This window comes from Bombina bombina, chromosome 5 (assembly GCF_027579735.1).
Source record: "Bombina bombina isolate aBomBom1 chromosome 5, aBomBom1.pri, whole genome shotgun sequence".
NCBI lineage: Eukaryota > Metazoa > Chordata > Amphibia > Anura > Bombinatoridae > Bombina > Bombina bombina.
In genome coordinates this window covers 689489233-689502171 of record NC_069503.1, presented here as the reverse complement: position 1 = coordinate 689502171, position 12939 = coordinate 689489233, and the positions used below count along the sequence as shown (strand labels likewise).

The 12939-nt window shown below is 44.2% G+C and overlaps 1 protein-coding gene across 3 annotated transcripts in view; it reads right to left on the bottom strand.

Annotated features, from left to right (window-relative positions):
- The window catches only part of RIPK1 (receptor interacting serine/threonine kinase 1), a 296218-nt gene that overhangs the window by 264437 nt on the left and 18842 nt on the right, over positions 1-12939 (bottom strand). The window lies entirely within an intron of this gene.

The following is a 12939-nucleotide window of genomic DNA, read 5'->3' as shown; positions in this document are numbered from 1 at the left end:
CGAAGGAGGGGATGATGCAGTACCATGCTTACTCCCCTCACTTGAGGAATCATCTTGGGCATCATTTTTACTAAAATTTTTTATGACATAAAATACATATAGTTAAATGAGAAGGAACCTTGGTTTCCCCACAGTCAGAACACAATCTATCTGGTAGTTCAGACATGTTAAACAGGCATAAACTTGATAACAAAGCACAAAAAACGTTTTAAAATAAAACCGTTACTGTCACTTTAAATTTTAAACTAAACACACTTTATTACTGCAATTGCGAAAAAGTATGAAGGAATTGTTCAAAATTCACCAAAATTTCACCACAGTGTCTTAAAGCCTTAAAAGTATTGCACACCAAATTTGGAAGCTTTAACCCTTAAAATAACGGAACCGGAGCCGTTTTTATATTTAACCCCTTTACAGTCCCTGGAATCTGCTTTGCTGAGACCCAACCAAGCCCAAAGGGGAATACGATACCAAATGATGCCTTCAGAAAGACTTTTCTATGTATCAGAGCTCCACACACATGCAGCTGCATGCCATGCTGTCCTCAAAAACAAGTGCGCCATACCGGCGCGAAAATGAGGCTCTGACTATGATTAGGGAAAGCCCCTAAAGAATAAGGTGTCTAAAACAGTGCCTGCCGATATAATCATATCAAAATACCCAGAATAAATGATTCCTCAAGGCTAAATATGTGTTAATAATGAATCGATTTAGCCCAGAAAAAGTCTACAGTCTTAATAAGCCCTTGTGAAGCCCTTATTTACTATCTTAATAAACATGGCTTACCGGATCCCATAGGGAAAATGACAGCTTCCAGCATTACATCGTCTTGTTAGAATGTGTCATACCTCAAGCAGTAAGAGACTGCACACTGTTCCCCCAACTGAAGTTAATTGCTCTCAACAGTCCTGTGTGGAACAGCCATGGATTTTAGTTACGGTGCTAAAATCATTTTCCTCATACAAACAGAAATCTTCATCTCTTTTCTGTTTCTGAGTAAATAGTACATACCAGCACTATTTTAAAATAACAAACTCTTGATTGAATAATAAAAACTACAGTTAAACACTAAAAAACTCTAAGCCATCTCCGTGGAGATGTTGCCTGTACAACGGCAAAGAGAATGACTGGGGTAGGCGGAGCCTAGGAGGGATCATGTGACCAGCTTTGCTGGGCTCTTTGCCATTTCCTGTTGGGGAAGAGAATATCCCACAAGTAAGGATGACGCCGTGGACCGGACACACCTATGTTGGAGAAATTATTATTATTATAAAGACATGGGGCTAATAATTCACACAGATAAGAGGCAGGCCTGCAGTATAGCACAATCAGATCACATGCACACAGGTAAGTGACAGGCCTGCAGTATAATACTCACAATCAGATCACAGGCACACAGATAAGTGACATGCCTGCAGTATAGCACAATCAGATCACAGGCACACAGGTAAGTGACAGTCCTGCAGTGTAACACAATCCGATCACAGGCACACAAGTAAGTGACAGTCCTGCAGTACAACACAATCAGATTATAGGCACACAGATAAGTGACAGCCCTGCAGTATAGCACAATCAGATCACAGGCACAAAGGTAAGTGAGTCCTGCAGTGTAACACAATCCGATCACAGGCACACAGATAAGTGACAGTCCTGCAGTATAACACAATCAGATTATAGGCACACAAGTAAGTGACAGTCTTGCAGTATAACACAATCAGATCACAGGCACACAGGTAAGTGACAGTCCTGCAGTGTAACACAATCTGATCACAGGCACACAGATAAGTGACAGTCATGCAGTACAACACAATCAGATTACAGGCACACAGGTAAGAGACAGGACTGCCATAAAATAATATTAGAAATCATGAGCAAGATAACATATGTGGCGATGGGCGCAAAACACAGCATCGACAATTTGTAGTCCAATCGAGTGATCACATATACAGTGCAGCAGACAAGTTACGGGGCCATCCCCCCACATCTCAATAACTAATAAAAGTATTAACCCCCAATCCGCCCACCCCCCACATAGCAAAATACCTAATAAACATATTAACCCCTAAACCACCATCCCCCCACAATGCAAAGTATCTAATTAACCTATTAACACCTCAACCGCCATCCCCCACCCCTAAATTGCCAACCCCCCACAACGCAAATTATCTAACCTATTAACACCTCAACCGCCATCCCCCACAACGCAAAGTATTTAATTACACTATTAACCCCTACATTGCCAACCCCCACAACACAAAGTATCTAATTTCACTATTAACCCCTAAACTGCCAACCCCCCACAACGCAAAGTATTAACCTAATAACTAAGCCCCCTAACCTAACACTCCCTAACTTAACCACAATTAAAATAAAAAGATAACTACATTAAAAATTACAACAAAAAAATTACAAAAAAAACCCTAAATTACTAAAAAGAAACCTAACATTACCCAAAATTAAAGAACCTTAACATTCCATAAAAAAGCTAAGATTACAAAAAATAAAAAAAGCTATTCTTATTTTAAATACCCCCGTTAAAACAAAAAAGCCACCCCAAAATAACCCCCCTAATCTTACAATAAACTACCATTAGCCCTTAAAAGGGCCTTTTGTAGGGTTAGTACCCCCTAACATTACAACCACCCACCCCTACAAAATAAAAATAAAAAACCCTAATCTACCCATTCCACTGAAAAGGACATTTGTATGGGCATTGCTCTTAAAAGGGCATTCAGCTCTTTTACAGCCCACAAAAATAAATTAAAAAAAGCCCTAATTAAAAAAATAGAATAGGGGTTAATAGTACTGTAGTTGCGATGTGGGCGGATGGTGGATTAGGGGTTAATAACTTTTAATAGTAGTTACGATGTGTAGGGGTTGCGAATTAGGGGTTCATAACTTTTCATAGTAGTTGCGTTGTTGGAGGATGGCGGATTAGGGGTTAATAACTTAATAGTATTTGCGGTGGGGGGGCGGATTAGGGGTTAATAACTTTTAATAGTAGTTGCGATGTGGAGTAATGGCGGATTAGGGGTTTTGAATGGCGTTTTGACGTGTTGGATTAATTTTTGTTAGCCGATTTAGATATTTACGTGTGATTTCAATTTTTTTTAAACTTACGAGCCGCAATATGATATACTGGCGTAAGTCACTGGCGGCGACGCCAGAAATCTCTATTTGCGTACATTTCTGAACCTCGCCAGTTTGTTCAATTTACGGCAGTATATCATCTGCTGGTGCGGTTTTTGTGATTCACAAGATGTGCAAGGTGAACTTACTCCACATATGTGTTCTCACCCCATAACTCTATCTCCAAGAATTTATCAAACCTTTACATAGATGGCTATTTAAGGGCAAGATAGCATTTGACTTATCTACCATCATATACTAAAATGAAGCTTGTTAACATAATGCTATTGCTCTACTGAATATTATAATCAAACATTCTGTCATGAACCTATCTAAACCACAATCAATTACAAGAAACCTACACATATGAACCACACCTTACACCTTACGTGTGTAATTAGATTTGGCGGCAGTATGAAAAAAGCCAAGCAAGTAATCCGTAGACAGTTAGAAACTTAAGTATACAACATAAACATATTTGTATACACAACAATGGTTACATCTGTCTGCAAATATAAAGTATTTTACAGCATCATGGTATCACAAAAATACACAGGAAATACATTTTAAGTGGTTAGAACTGACAATGCTTTGAGATACATTATCCTTTTCTCAATAATGCAGAAGCTAACCTCATTTGCTCATGATGTTGCAACAACAGATTTTTTTAATGAATCATCACTAGGGATATGTGTATAGTTTAAAAAATGTTTTATTTTGCAAAGTAATTCATTGAATGAATAGTTTGGTATATCCAACAACAAAAAATAGTCACACTGTCAAAAACATTTACTGATTTGGTTTAATTCAACAGAAAAAGGAAGAAAATGTATAATCAAAAATATTCTAGACTACTGATAATTGACAAGATTTATATATCAGCGTGTCTTTCCATGTTTATATTTATGCAATCATAAAATGCAGTCTAATCCAAAATGCACAAGAATGAAATTACAAAGTCTTTACAGAGCTACAGGGGTGGACTGAGCAGCCGTGCAAATAGGACCTGGACCAAGGGCCCAGAATTTAGGGGGTCCCACAAAGGGCATCTTCATTGCCCCTGATGTGCTGCTTAAGCTGGGGCTGACAGTTGCCATATCAGTAACTAAGTGGTTAGTGTTGGTTTAGTGGGGGCCCTGGCACCAGAGTGAGGACCTTGTGCCTAGATATGGGATTGTTGTTTGGGGGGCCCTAGAGTGTGGGGTCTGGCACTGAAGGTTGGGGGCCCTGTCTCTGGCCCTTGATGTTAGGATTTCTGACCCTGAAGATTGGGGGGGGGGACTGGTGGTGGCAGGGCAGGAAAACTACCATGTTCATTTGCATACATTTTGGTTTGTTACAAACTGCTGTTTGTAACTGGCCCTTTAAATGGAAAATTGCCCTGCTTCCCTGGATTTTGGAGAAGCCTATTTGCCAGCCTCCTTCCACATGACTATGGCCCCTGGAAGATTGTGCCCCTGAAAACCTATTAACTTTTATTGGGTGTGTATGGCCCTTTAAGAACCGTCTGGGGACATATTGTGACTTTGGTGAACAATGCCCCTTTAAGACTATGTCCCCAGACCTGTGAAATGACTTGTCCCTGGCTTTCTCCCACTTGGTTCAGTTTCATTGTGTGCCATTAAGTGCTATGTGACAGACCCTTCGGTCAGAACTACAGAGATAACTTTGTTCATCTTCAAGAAGCATTCTAAATACAAGTTTGCTGGGATCAGCTCTAATTAAGTTTAGTGATAAACTTTCCCATTGTCTAATCAGACTTCTAGTAGTGATAAGGTGGACTGCATTGTTTTATTGTGTGTAAAATGTTATCTGCTGAAGTAATGTTGTGGCCTGTCAAAGGGAGTGTCTCTCTATCTAATATCAAATGTGTGATGGGGGATTTTATGCCTCCCCCTGAGAGTGTCCTGTTTGCATGTAACCTGAATAAAAGCAGGCTGTGTGCTCCAGCACATGAGACCTATTTCTGACCCTCTAACTTGCAGCTTTGACTCATGTTTGTAGGGTACAGCTATCATCACTACAGGGATTGCTATGTTTTTCATACTCCCTTAGCTACAGGGATTGCTACAGAAGGAAGAGGTTCACCTACTGGAGCCTGGTCGTAGGTCCAGGGCGCAGAGCAGACGGCGAGATACCAGCCCAGCAGCGGTGGTTCGTGGAGTCTGCGTTACTTATGGTGGCTACGCAGCAGTTAGAGTGTCCACGGTGCTGCTGCTCCTTTGGTGAGCGCTAGGAGCATCCTTTTCTACGGTCCAACTTCCAGCCAGCCTGGAGGCAACCGTAACATTTGGCGGCAGCGGTGGGATCGCGTCCTAGCGCAAGGAGCAGCACCACAACAGCACTGGTATCATAGGAGAGTAATTGAGGGCAACGCTAGCCACTGCGCAGCGTCCCTACCTACAGCAGCATGGAGCTGACAAGACACTGGTCAGAACCCTGTGAAGAGCACCTCAACCTGATCCGTCGCTATGAGGGCGCTGATTTCGTTCCAGAGGTAAAGAGGCGGCTAGTCCAATATGGTCCAGACCCTGCACAGGAGGTAGTCAGTCGCCTCATCCGGGAATTGGCTACTGAGAACGAAGCGGCACGAGCCTTTGAGCGCCAACTGTGGAGTTTGAGGGTATGGACACCTGGTCTCTCTCCCCAGCCGCAGCATGTTCCACAGGGAGAGGAGAGCAGCGACCTCCCTCCCCAGCGGCAGTATACTGTGCAGAGGGAAGAGACAACCGGTCTCCTTCCCCAACCCCAACCAGAGATACCAGAGGCAGCAGGCCTCATAGACTGGTCCTGGGAGGACCCCCAGCAGGCAGGTGGAGATGGGACCGCAGTCTCTCTACCGGCCCTACAGGGATGCAGGGCAGGCGGCCCAGATCCCCAGCGACAGACCCAGCTACAGGGAGGGGAGAGCATCGACCTCCCTCCCCAGCCGGAGTGTGCCTTCCAGGGAGAGGAGACAACCGGTCTCTCTCCCCAGCCGCAGAATGTTCCACAGGAAGCGGAGAGCATCGACCTCCCTTCCCAACGGCCGCCGGAGTATCAGGAGGAGGAGGTAAGCCAATATCCCCCTCCCCAGCTAACTCCTAACTTGGGCCCAGGGTTAACAGTGGAGATGTTGGCCCCCACTGACCCCCATGTTCCCTTTGCCACCGGGCAGGACTATGCCCCAATTCCCCCAGCAGAAGAGCTGGCATCAGGACAGAGCGCTGCTGGCCTCTGCCCTACAGACCTTGTCCTTGTTACAGAACTGGCCTGCAAACCCCTCACCCCAGCAGAAGCGCTGGCACCAGGGCAGAGTGCCGCTGGCCTCTGCCCCCCAAGTACCATCAGCTATTTGCCCAGCTGCGCCAGGAAGGCCGAGGATGCTGCACTTTCATCCTGCAACCTGGAACTTACAGGCCAGTACTACGTATTGTGGGGGGGCTACTTTGCTGCTAGCGATTATTTGTGGGTGGGTTGCGAGACTAACTTGGGCACTGACCGGCAGAAGGTCAGGTGCCTGGTTAGTCTCCCTCCAAAAGGGGAGATATGTTACAAACTGCTGTTTGTAACTGGCCCTTTAAATGGAAAATCGCCCTGCTTCCCTGGATTTTGGAGAAGCCTATTTGCCAGCCACCTTCCACATGACTATGGCCCCTGGAAGATTGTGCCCCTGAAAACCTATTAACTTTTATTGGGTGTGTATGGCCCTTTAAGAACCGTCTGGGGACATATTGTGACTTTGGTGAACAATGCCCCTTTAAGACTATGTCCCCAGACCTGTGAAATGACTTGTCCCTGGCTTTCTCCCACTTGGTTCAGTTTCATTGTGTGCCATTAAGTGCTATGTGACAGACCCTTCGGTCAGAACTACAGAGATAACTTTGTTCAGCTTCAAGAAGCATTCTAAATACAAGTTTACTGGGATCAGCTCTAATTAAGTTTAGTGATAAACTTTCCCATTGTCTAATCAGACTTCTAGTAGTGATAAGGTGGACTGCATTGTTTTAATGTGTGTAAAATGTTATCTGCTGAAGTAATGTTGTGGCCTGTCAAAGGGAGTGTCTCTCTATCTAATATCAAATGTGTGATGGGGGATTTTATGCCTCCCCCTGAGAGTGTCCTGTTTGCATGTAACCTGAATAAAAGCAGGCTGTGTGCTCCAGCACATGAGACCTATTTCTGACCCTCTAACTTGCAGCTTTGACTCATGTTTGTAGGGTACAGCTATCATCACTACAGGGATTGCTATGTTTTTCATACTCCCTTAGCTACAGGGATTGCTACAGAAGGAAGAGGTTCACCTACTGGAGCCTGGTCGTAGGTCCAGGGCGCAGAGCAGACGGCGAGATACCAGCCCAGCAGCGGTGGTTCGTGGAGTCTGCGTTACTTATGGTGGCTACGCAGCAGTTAGAGTGTCCACGGTGCTGCTGCTCCTTTGGTGAGCGCTAGGAGCATCCTTTTCTACGGTCCAACTTCCAGCCAGCCTGGAGGCAACCGTAACATGGTTCTTCCCTATTTTTGACCGTGGGCCCTGATTGGTCTCAGTTCATACCTACAGAGCTAAACAAAAATGTGCTCCACACAGGGGTCAGAGACCGTTTTCTGTAAAGGCCAGAGAGTAAATATTTTAATGCTTTGGGAGCCAAGAGGCAAATCAAGGATATTATGTAGGTATTTCGAGAACAGGAGTGAAAATACATTTCCACAATTCTTTATTGATGAAATTCAAAATATATAACAACCGAATGAACCTTTTATAAACATACTTTAGTTGCAACTAGGGTTGCCACCTCAGCCATGTTTTCATGCACACTTATGAGTTATACATGCCGCAGGGTGTGCAGGGAGGAACATGAATAGTGCTTTCCAGGGTCACTATTCATGTGCTGTCCAGGTGCGCAGTCAGGCCCAGCGCTTGCATAAGGCCAACTAGGCAACTGCCTTAGGACGCCCCAGCAGGGGGGAGCAAAATTAGAGCAGCAACATTTTTATTTATTTTTTACATTTTATCAGTGGGGACTGTGGCAGAACGTCCAGGGTCCCAAAGGTTGCATAATCCTTTGCGACCACCGGGCCCTGGAGATCCGCCACTTGGGGGGGGGGGCAGCAACACTGTTCCCTCTAAGGTGCCTCAAATTAACTCAGTACTAATAACTGGTATAAGCTCCTCCTCCACCCTAACACGCTCTGTCACCAACCACTCATCTCTCTTCCATCCCCTCTGGCTTTCAACATTACACAGAGCAGTGTACAGACCGGTTATTGAGACTTTGAGACCCGTGATTTCCTTCCAGTGTCAGGATAGGCTCCTCCTCCATAATATCATAGCGTGTGTTACCTCGCTCCTCAATCCTTCTTCTGCACTGGCTCTGTGAGATCCAGGTTGTTAGGGGAACTGCATACATAATACTCATGTGCTATGTGTCAGTGAGTACCTGCTGCTGTGTTGTGGGATTGCAAGGTGTCCCATATCCCTGGAAAAACCTGTAACAGGGGATCAGAATATCCTAATATGCAGTATATACCCTTTATATACATATATAAATAAATATATATATATATATATATATATATATATATATATATATATATATATATATATATATATATATATATATATTAGGACTGGGCGATATGGGGGGGGGGGAATCGCAAATCGCTATTTTCACGTCAGCACCCCCTGTAACCCCCATAAACCCCCCTCTGTAACCTAAATAAGCCCCAACAGCCCCCACTGTAACCCCACACCCCCTGTAACCCCCATAAGCCCCCTCTGTAACCTACATACCACATAAGTCCCAGCGTACCCCCCTCCCTGTAACCCGCATCAGCCACAGCGCGCGCACCACCCTCCCTGTAACTCGCATCAGCCACAGAGCCACCACCTCCCACTGTCACCACCAATAGCACCCCCTGTGTAACCTACATAAGTCCCATCAGCTCCCACTGTAACCCCCAATAGCACACCCTGTGTAACCTACATAAGTCCCATCAGCTCCGACTGTAACCCCCCAATAAGCACCCACTTTAACATCATAAGAACCACACCGCCTGTAACCATAAATCAGCCCCCAACCCACATAAGTCCCAGCGCACCCCCCTCCCTGTAACCCGCATCAGCCACAGCGCTCTCCGGTAAGTCTGCTCAATGTCGCAAGGCGGGCACAGCAATTCAGCGGCCTTCCTGTACGTCATAGGTGACATCAAAGGGGGCGGTGCTAAAAACCGCATAATCTCGCGGTTTTAAAACCGCGGTGATTAATCGCAGTTTAAAACCGCATCCGTGAATAATCGTGCAGCCCTAATTTATATATATATATATATATATATATATATAGTGCCCCATATCCCTGCAATTACAGTACCAGTAACAGGGGATCAGGATATCCTAGTATACAGTATATACCCTTTACACACACATATATATACACACATACATACACACACATACATACAGTACACATACACACACAGTATCTCACAAAAGTGAGTACACCCCTCACATTTTTGTAAATATTTTATTATATCTTTTCATGTGACAACACTGAAGAAATTACACTTTGCTACAATGTAAAGCAGTGAGTGTACATCACAGAGCTGGTGGATGTTAGAGACCTTACGTTCTCCCACCTTCCGTTTGAGTATGCCCCACAGATGCTCAATAGGGTTTAGGTCTGCTGACATGCGTGGCCAGTCCATCACATTTACCCTCAGCTTCTTTAGCAAGGCAGTGGTCGTCTTGGAGGTGTGTTTGGGGTCGTTATCATATTGGAATACTGCCCTGCGGCCCAGTCTCCAAATGGAGGGGATCATGCTCTGCTTCAGTATGTCACATTCATGGTTCCCTCAATGAACTGTAGCTCCCCAGTGCCGGCAGCACACATGCAGCCCCAGACCATGACACTCCCTCCACCATGCTTGACTGTAGGCAAGACACACTTGTCTTTGTACTTCTCATCTGAACCAAATAAGTTTATCTTGGTCTCATCGAACCACAGGACATGGTTCCAGTAATCCATGTCCTTAGTCTGCTTGTCTTCAGCAAACTGCATGCTTTCTTGTGCATCATCTTTAGAAGAGACTTCCTTCGGGGGACGACAGCCATCCAGACCAATTTGATGCAGTGTGCGGCATATGGTCTGAGCACTGACAGGCTGATCCCCCACACCTTCAACCTCTGCAGCAATGCTGGCAGCACTCATACGTCTATTTCCCAAAGACAACCTCTGGATATGACGCTGAGCACGTGCACTCAACTGCTTTGGTCGACCATGGCGAGGCATGTTCTGAGTGGAACCTATCCTGTGAAACCGCTGTATGGTCTTGCCCACTGTGCTGCAGCTTAGTTTCAGGGTCTTTGCAATCTTCTTAAAGCCTAGGCAATATTTATGTAGAGCAACAATTCTTTTTTTCAGATCCTTAGAGTTCTTTGCCATGAAGTGCCATGTTGAACTTCCAGTGACCAGTATGAGAGAGTGTGAGAGCGATAACACCAAATTTAACACACCTGCTCTCCATTCACACCTGAGACCTTGTAACACTAACGAGTCACATGACAAAGGGGAGGGAAAATGGCTAATTGGGCCCAATTTGGACATTTCCACTTAGGTGTGTACTCACTTTTGTTGCTAACGGTTTAGACATTAATGGCTCTGTGTTAAGTTATTTTGAGGGGACAGCAAATTCACACTGTTATACAGGCTGTACACTCACTACTTAACATTGTAGCAAAGTGTAATTTCTCTAAGATATAATCAAATATTTACAAACATTTGAGGGGTGTACTCACTTTTGTGAGATACTGTATATATATCCTGTAATAGGGGATCAGGATATCCTAATACTGTATACAGAATATATATATATATTTATACACACACATATATACACACACATTATCTCACAAAAAAAAAAAAGAGTACACCCCTCACATTTTTGTAAATATTTTATTATATCTTTTCATGTGACAACACTGAAGAAATGACACTTTGCTACCATGTAAAAGTAGTGAGTGTACAGCCTGTATAACAGTGTAAATTTGCTGTCCCCTCAAAATAACTCAACATACAGCCATTAATGTCTAAATCGTTGGCAACAAAAGTGAGTACACCCCTAAGTGGAAATGTCCAAATTGGGCCCAAAGTGTCAATATTTTTTGTGGCCACCATTATTTTCCAGCACTGCCTTAACCCTCTTGGGCATGGAGTTCACCACAGGTTGCCACTGGATTCCTCTTCCACTCCTCCATGACAGCATCACTGAGCTGGTGGATGTTAGAGACCTTGCCCTCCCCCACCTTCTGTTTGAGGATGCCCCACAGATGCTCAATAGGGTTTAGTTCAGGAGACATGCTTGGCCAGTCCATCACCTTTACCCTCAGCTTCTTTAGGAAGCCAGTGGTCGTCTTGGTGGTGTGTTTGGAGTTGTTATCATGTTGGAATACTGCCCTGCGGCCCAGTCTCTGAAGGGAGGGGATCATGCTCTGCTTCAGTATTTCACAGTACATGTTGGCATTCATGGTTCCCTCAATGAACTGTAGCTCCCCAGTGCCGACAGCGCTCATGCAGGCCCAAACCATGACACTCCCACCACCATGCTTGACTGTAGGCAAGACACACTTGTCTTTGTACTCCTCACCTGGTTGCCGCCACACACGCTTGACACCATCTGAACCAAATAAGTTTATCTTGGTCTCATCGAACCACAGGACATGGTTCCAGTAATCCATGTCCTTAGTCTGCTTATCTTCAGCAAACTGTTTGTGGGCTTTCTTGTGCATCATCTTTAGCAGAGGCTTCCTTCTGGGACGACAGCCATGCAGACCAATTTGATGCAGTGTGTAGCGTATGGTCTGAGCATTGACAGGCTGACCCTCCACCCCTTCAACCTCTGGAGCAATGCTAGCAGAATTCACACGTTTATTTCCCAATGACAACATCTGGATGTGAAAACTTCTTTGGTCGACCATGGCGAGTTCTGTTCTGAGTGGAACCTATCCTGTTAAACCGCTGTATGGTCTTGCCCACCGTGTTGCAGCTCAGTTTCAGGGTCTTGGCAATCTTCTTATAGTCTAGATCATCTATATGTAGAGTAACAATTCTTTTTTTCAGATCCTCAGAGAGTTCTTTGCCATGAGGTGCCATGCTGAACTTCCAGTGACCAGTATGAGAGAGTGTGAGAGCGATAACACCAAATTTAACACACCTGCTTCCCATTCACACCTGAGAACTTGTAACACTAACAAGTCACATGACACCAGGGAGGGAAATGTGGACATTTCCACTTAGGGGTGTACTCACTTTTGTTGCCAACGGTTTAGACATTAATGGATGTGTGTTGAGTTATTTTGAGGGGACAGCAAATTTACACTGTTATACAGGCTGTACACTCACTACTTTACAGCAAAGTGTAATTTCTTGTGTTGTCACATGAAAATATATAATCAAATATTTACAAAAATGTGATGGAGTGTACACACTTACGTGAGTTACTGTATATACATACATACAGCATATATATATATATATATATATATATATACACTTGTGGCTGCCCCTATATTTTTGACTCCTAGGTTTTGAAGAAATGTTTCAAACCCTGAAATTGTTTATTTGTGTATATGAAATAATACATAGAGAACAATGGAAAATTAAAATGTCAGTACCTCTCTGTCGCAGCCCCCCACTAGGAGCATTTTTTTTTATCTAAACCTCCTACTTTAAATAGTTTTTTTTGTATCCAGTACTTAAATACATACAGCAAAGATAGCTATTTCAAATGAGAAAATTGAGGTAAAAGAGCTGTTTATACAAAATGTTATATACTCGA